Here is a 7676-nt window from a genome sequence, read left to right on the forward strand (position 1 = left end):
GTACAAGGGCCTGGTTTAATCCCCAGCACCGCTTCCACCCCAAAAAAGGACAGTTTTAAAACATGTCCACATATTATTTAATACTCTTCCAAGAAGTTGAGCCTATGTTCCCTCACCTCTTGACCTCAGTGAGTCTTTTAACTACCTTGATGGATCAATTGTGAGAGAAGAGACGCTGAGTGATATTCAAGGCTAGAATTGAAAATGCCAATTTATCTGGAGACATTTTCATCAAGAACCTCCATATACCATGTAAGAAGTTGGGCTACTCTAAGTGCACCTGGAGAGACCACAAAGACAAAGTTAGTTTACCAAAGAGCCAGAAATGCTCCAGCTTCCAATTGCTTGTCTACCTTTTCCAAATTTTTACATGTGAAGGAAGAAACTTTGAGTTGGGGAGGTGGGGAGTGCAAGAAAACTTGAGATGGGGAAGAAACTTTGAGATGTGAAGGAAGAAACTTTGACCAGAGAGACAGATATGCTCAGAGAACCTCAGAGACCTGCAAAGGATCTCCCCACAACTCAGCTTTTCAAATGAGTATTTATCAGCACATTTATGTCACAAAACATCCAAAGACTAGAGAAAATTGTTCTGAAAGGCTTGAAGGGAAGAAAACTCAGGGTCATGTAGGAAAGAAATAATTCCTCTTCCCACTGTATGGAAAACCTCATATATGGTGGGGTATTAGATAGAATACCCCCAAAGTGTTTTGCCCTAGAAATAAGACTCACACATATAGGGTCAACTGATTTTCAACCAAGTTGCAAAGTCAATTTATTGCAGAAAATATCTTTTCAACAAATGGTGTTGAAAGATTCAAAAAATCTTTTCAACAAATGGTATTGAAACAATTGGATATCTATCTGCAAAACAAAAAACAACAAAAACCTTGAATCTGCCCTTTGTAGTATATACAAAAATTGACTCAAAATAGGTACTAGAACTAAATGTAAAATAATTGTAAACTAAATGTTACACCTAAAACTATAAAACATCTCAAAAAAATAGATCAAATCTTTGTGGTCTTAAGATAATTTTAGATCTCAAGCCAGAAGCATAATCTGAAGAAGGAAAAAAAATGATAAATTGAATTTAATTAGAATTAAGAATTTCTACTTTTTAAAAAAGTTAAGAGAATGAAGAGATAAGCCACAAACATAGGGAAAAATATTTGTAAATTATATATCTAGTAAATTACCCAAAATATGCACAACAATTTCAAAATTCAATAACAATAATAATAAGTTTATTTTTTAAACGGGCAAAAGATTTTAATATACATTTTACTCAACAAGATATATTGATGGTAACTAAGCACATGAAATTATAGTATTGATATCATAAAAATGCAAATTAAAACCTAAATGAGATGCTACACACATAATACAATGTCCAAAATGGTTGAATCATTTTATACCATCAGCAGTGTATAAGAGTTCCAATTGCTCCAAATTCTTAGACTAATCATACCAACCATTCAAACATTTTGGAAGACAGTTAGTCAGGTTCTTAAAAAAAATTATACATAAGCCAGGCATCTGGGTGCATGCCTATAATTCCAGCAGCTCAAGAGACTGAGGCAGGAGAATTATGAGTTCAAAACCAGCCTCAGCAACTTGGTGAGAACCTTTCTCAAAATAAAATTAAAAAAGGGGCTGGGGATGTGGCTCAGTAGTTAAATGCCTGAATTCAATCCCTGGTCCCATAAAAAAATTTTTAAAACTTAAACATACACCTGCCACATGCCCCAGCCATGTGATATATAGGTAGTTCTTCAAGATAAATGAAAATATGTTCATGTAAAGATACACATGAATATACATTGCAGCATTACTAGTAATAATCAAAAACAGTCCAAATGTCTGTTAGCAAGTGAATGGACAAATTGTGATTTATCTATACAATAGAATATTACTCAACAATCAAAGAAATGAACTATTGCTATGTGCAACAATAATGAATCACAACATAATTTTGCTAAGTCAAAGAAGTAATACTGTCCTTCGTGAAGATTATACACTGCACAATTCAATTTCTATAAAATTCTAGAAAAAGCATATCAATCTATGATGACCAAAAAGTAGTTGCCTTGAAATGGTGGGAGGACAGAGGTGTCAAAATCAAGGAGAGATTACAAAGATGCACAAGGAATTGTGTGGGGTGATGTATATCTTTTCTTGATTGTGGTAATGTTCTCACAGGGATATTCATATGTTAGAAATTATTAAAGTTTACACTTTAAATATTTTCAGTTCATTGAACATTAATCATACCTCAATAAAGCTGCTATTAAACAAGTAGTTCCAGGCAAATAGTAGGCACTCAATGTTAATTGGCTGTTGACTTTCCTGGACTCTGAATGCTTGGAAGTTAGAAATGTATTCTTTTGTATATGTTTATATAATACCTAACAATTACTATGTTAGAATAGGTTTTCAGTAATGCTATTTTATGAATATCATGTTATATTGTAAATACTTAACACATATCCATTAGATTCATGTCACTTAAGGGGCACAAATATCTATTTTTTCTAACACAAAGTTTTTTATTAGCAACCAAAGAGATACAAATTAAGGTAATGAAATACTATTTTAACCTTTCAATTTACAAATAATTTTAAATGATAGTATGAGTTCTCTTTATTTATTTATTTATGTTTTAATAAATAGCTCAATTTTTTTTTAACACAATGCCTTTATTTTTATGTGGTGCTGAGAATGCAACCCAGGTCCCTTCCATGCTAGGGGAGCGCTCTACTGCTGAGCCACAATCCCAGCCCGGAGTTCTCTTTATATTCTGAAGAAAAAAGCCATTTCCATCTCTAAAGCATTTTACAATACCTATTTGATGAGAGATTGGGGAAATAGTAATACACTGCTAATAAGAATGTAAACTGAATTTTTCTATAGAACAATTTTAAACTCAAAAGCTTCAAAAACATAAGAACTCCTTGATCCAGATATACCTCTTGTTAAGAAATATATACTAAGAAAATAAAACCACATACAAACATTTAGTTATGAACTGTATAATCCTACAAGACTGAAAGAAGGCAGTCTGAAAATTCTGCGTTCTGTCTAATTGTTTTTTATATTATGTTCTAGAAAAGGAGGTAAAACTATAGAGGTTGTAAAAAAAAAATCAGTGGTTGCCATGAGAGAAAAGGGGGATGAATAGGTGGAGTATAGGGAATTTTTAGGGTGTAAACTTCTTCTGTATGATACTGTAATGGTGGACACCATGATATTACACATTTGTCAAAACCCATACAACTACATAGCACAAAGAGTGAATCCTAAATTACGGATTGTAAGAAAAAATAACCAAAACGGTTTTGGCACCATAATGAAAGTACAAACAACCAGGACTGAAACAGATCTCAACAGATTCAGCAATGCCGTTTATTTATTGGCAAATTCAATCACGCACCAGAGGGGCTCACTTTCTGGGTAGAAAATGGCCCTGATTACAGGAGAGGTCTGGGTTTATGTAAGTTACACACTGGAAGATGACTTAACCCTTGAAGACTTTAACAGAACATATCAGTTTGGGCATTCAGGAAACAGGTTGTGAGAATTTGAAATTTGTTGTGACTGGGCACTGGGCAAGGATGGAGGGTTCAGAGTTCAGCATTCAGCACTTATCTTTTTCCCTCCAGGGTCTATTGTACTGTCCCTGGAAAAGGACTTATTCGGGGAATGATTAATGTTTGGGCTTCTTTCCAGAGACTGTCATTTTAGGTTTGATGGATATCTCCTTCCCAGGGATTGTCTTGACACGGGGTGATGTTTGCTTCCTTCCCAAGGATTGTCTTGTCACTGGGAAAGGATGTATTGATAAAGGATCAATGTTATCAAAGTTTCGCCTTCTCCTCCTTCCTTCTTCTCAGGCCACTGTTTTGGGGGTTATCATTTCCATATCCTTCACAGACTTTAGTTAATTTTATCAATATTGATTTATCAGTAGTAAAACCAAAGAACCATAAATTCAAAATTGCTCTAAGAAATAAAGCCTATATTTTTTCTTTTTCTTTTCTGTTCTCCTCCCCACCCCCATCCATCACCCCCCCAACCCCACCCCCATTCTGCGCTTTCCTTTCTTCTTTATATATGGCACAGGGAATTGAACTATTGAACTTGTAGCTCTTATACTTGGGTCTATAAATTAGTTTTGAGTTAATATTTGTTTGCAGTATAAGGATGAGATCCAATTTATTTTTCTCCTCCTTCTTCTTTCTTTTGCATCTGGATTGTTTACCCAGCATGATTCATGGAAAAAATTATTCTTTCTCAATTGAAAGGTCTTTGTCCCCGGGCTGGGCTGTGGCTCAAGCCATAGCGCGCTCGCCTGGCATGCGTGCGGCCCGGGTTCGATCCTCAGCACCACATTCCAACAAAGATGTTGTGTCCCCCGAGAACTAAAAAATAAATATTAAAAAAAAAGGAAATTCTCTCTCTCTCTCTCTCTCTCTCTCTCTCTCTCTCTCTCTCTCTCTCTCTCCTCTCTCACTCTCTCTTTAAAAAAAAAAAAAAGAAAAGTCTTTGTCCCCTTGTCAAATATCAATTATCAATTGACGCAAATGTGAGGGTTTATTTCTAAACTCTCAGTTCTATTCCCCCAATTTATATGTCTATCCCTATGCTAGTACCACATTGTCTTTGTTACCACAGTGTTGTGATAAGTTTTGAAACTGTAAAGAGTTTTGAAGTTGTAAAAAGTTTTGAAATTGTAAAGTCCTCCTACTTTGTTTTTTTTCATGATGGTTTTGGCTATTCTGGGTCTCCTAAATTTCCATATAAATTTTAGCACTGGCTTATTAGTTTGTACAACAAGAAAGCCAGCTAGGATTTTGATAGGGATTGCTTTGAATCCATAGATCAATTTGTCAGTGGGACAAATTTTCATCTGCTATGGTTTGAATGTATGTTTCCAAAAAATTCATATGTTAGAATGCAAGATCTGGCATAATAGTATTAAGAAATGGGACCTGAGTCCCGAGGGCTCCCACCCTTATGAATGAGTTTGATATCAAAAAAGAGCTGGAGAAAAATAACTAAATTCCTTTCCCTTCTGTGTCCTCCAAGTGCAGACTCAGTGCTCTCCCTGTCTTCCATGTGAGAATGCAACAGCAAGACAACACCTTGAAAGCAAAGAGTAGCCCTCACCAGACACCTTATCTACTGACACTTTGATCTTGGATTGCTCAGTTTCCCAAACTGTAAAGAATATGTTTCTCTAAATTGTCCAGTCTGTGGCATTTTGTTACAGAATCATGTATGAACCAAGAAAACATCCTTTTTTAAAACAGTTTTTAATGTAGATGGACACAATATCTTTGTTTTATTTATTTATTTTTCTATGTGGTGCTGAGGATCAAACCCAGTGCCTCATGCATGTGAGCCAAGCTCTCACTGAGGTTCAATGTACCCCGCTCAATTTTTGTGGGTTTTAGAGTAAAGTTCTGCACTTTGTTTGTTAAATATATTCCTAAATAGCCGGGCATGGTGGCGCATGCCTGTGATCCCAGAGGCTTGGGAGGCTGAGGCAGGAGGATCGCAAGCTCAAAGCCAGCCTCAGCAATTTAGTGAAGCCCTAAACAACTCAGCAAGACCCTGTATCTAAATAAAATATACAAAAGGGCTGGGGAAATGGCTCAGGGGTTAGGAGCACTCCTGGGCTAAACAAACAAACAAAAATGCCTGATTAATTTCTTCTTTTCTTAAACAATTTTATGACTTTATTTAGCTATCAGCAAAAATATGAAATGCTTCACAAATTTGCGTGTCATCCTTGCGCAGGGGCCATGCTAATCTTCTCTGTATCGTTCCAATTTTAGTATAGTGTATTTAGTTTTGATGATACTGTAAATGTGATTTGTTTTCTTCATTTCCTTTTCAGATTGTTTATAGTAAAAATGTATAGAACCACATATATATGTATATATAATTGGTATTGTATATAACTGGTCTTGTATCCTGCAACCTTGTGGAACTCATTTATTAATTCTACCTTTTAGTGAATTCCTTTTGATTTTCTATATTAAAGAACATCTCATCTAAGAAACAAAGAGTTTGATCTTGTTCTTTCCAATCTGTATGCCCATTACTTCATTTCCTTGCTTAAATGCCTTATCTAGAACCTTCAATATTATGTAGAATAGAGATGGCAAGAGGAGATATCCCAGGGCTGGGGATGTGGCTCAAGCGGTAGCGCGCTCACCTGGCATGCGTGTGGCCCTGGGTTCGATCCTCAGCACCACGTACAAATAAAGATGTTGTGTATGCCAAAAACTAACTAACTAAATAAATATTTTTAAAAAGAGGAGATATCCTTGTCTTATTTCTGATCTTAGAAAGAAAGCATTCAACAATTTGCCATTAAGATTGTCAAGAATGGGCTGGGGGGCTGGAGATGTGGCTCAAGCGGTAGCGCGCTCGCCTGGCATGCGTGCAGCCTGGGTTCTGATCCTCAGCACCACATACAAACAAAGATGTTGTGTCTGCCGATAACTAAAAAAATAAATAAATATTAAAATTCTCTCTCTCTCTCTCTCTCTAAAAAAAAAAAGAATGGGCTGGAGATGTGGCTCAAGCGGTAGCGCGCTCACCTGGCATGTGTGCGACCCGGGTTCGATCCTCAGCACCACATACCAACAAAGATGTTGTGTCCGCCGAGAACTAAAAAATAAATACTAAAATTCTCTCTCTCTCTCTCTTCTCTCTCCTCTCTCACTCTCTCTTAAAAAAAAAAAAAAGATTATCAAGAATGGGCTGGGGATATAGCTCAGTTGGTAGACTGCTTGCCTCCCATGTACAAGGCCCCTGGGTTCAATCCCCAGCACCACCACAAAAAGAAAAAAATAAATTTAAAAAGAGTATCAAGGGTTAATAGGGACAGTGCTTGCCTCACATGAACAAGGCACTGGGTTCAATCCTCAGCATCTCTCACACACACACACACACACACACACACACACACACACGCAAGAATAAAGAATGTCAAGGATTGGCACTGTAAATTTTGGCTGTGTTGTGCTGTGTGTGTGTGTGTGAGAGAGAGAGAGAGAGAGAGAGAGAGAGAGAGTGAGAGAGAGAGAGAGAGAAAGAGAGACTGAGAATTCACCTCAAGAAAACTTTACCACTGAGCTACATCTTTACCCCTTTTTATTTTTTATTTTGAGGCAGAGCCTCACTAAGTTGTTTAAGGCCTTGCTAAATTGCTGAGGCTGGCCTCAAACTTTCAGTCCTCCTGCTTAGCGTCCCAAATTGCTGAGATTACAGGTGCTTGCCACCACGCCCAGCTGTTTATTTATTTTTTTAAGACAGGGTCTCACTAAGTTGCTTAGAACCTCACTAGATTATTGAAGCTGGGCTCAAACCAGCAATTCTACCAAAGCCTCTTGAGTCGCTGGGCAGGAACTATCAAGCCTGGAAGAAACTCCTTATTCTGCATAGTTTGTTGAATCTTTTTATTCTGAAGGCATATTAGAGTGTTGGATTTCATCCAATGCTTTATCACTGTCCATTGAGAAGATTTATGTCCTTTATGGACATAGTGAGTTTTATTAAAAAAAAAATAACATTCAGAAATTAAACCAACCTTGCATTTTGGCAATAAATCCTATTTGGTTAGAACATATAATCCTTTTCTATATTGCTGAATTTTGCTTATG

General features: G+C 36.6%; 1 non-coding gene across 1 annotated transcript; it reads right to left on the bottom strand.

Moving 5' to 3' along the window:
* Nucleotides 1-5757: 5757 nt before the first annotated feature.
* On the bottom strand, nt 5758-5867 carry LOC144377489 (U6 spliceosomal RNA). The gene has a single exon (XR_013438489.1). It is a non-coding gene; the product is annotated as a U6 spliceosomal RNA (small nuclear RNA).
* Between the last annotated feature and the right edge of the window lie 1809 nt (nt 5868-7676).

This window comes from Ictidomys tridecemlineatus, chromosome 4, assembly GCF_052094955.1.
Source record: "Ictidomys tridecemlineatus isolate mIctTri1 chromosome 4, mIctTri1.hap1, whole genome shotgun sequence".
In the NCBI taxonomy this organism is placed as follows: Eukaryota; Metazoa; Chordata; class Mammalia; order Rodentia; family Sciuridae; genus Ictidomys; species Ictidomys tridecemlineatus.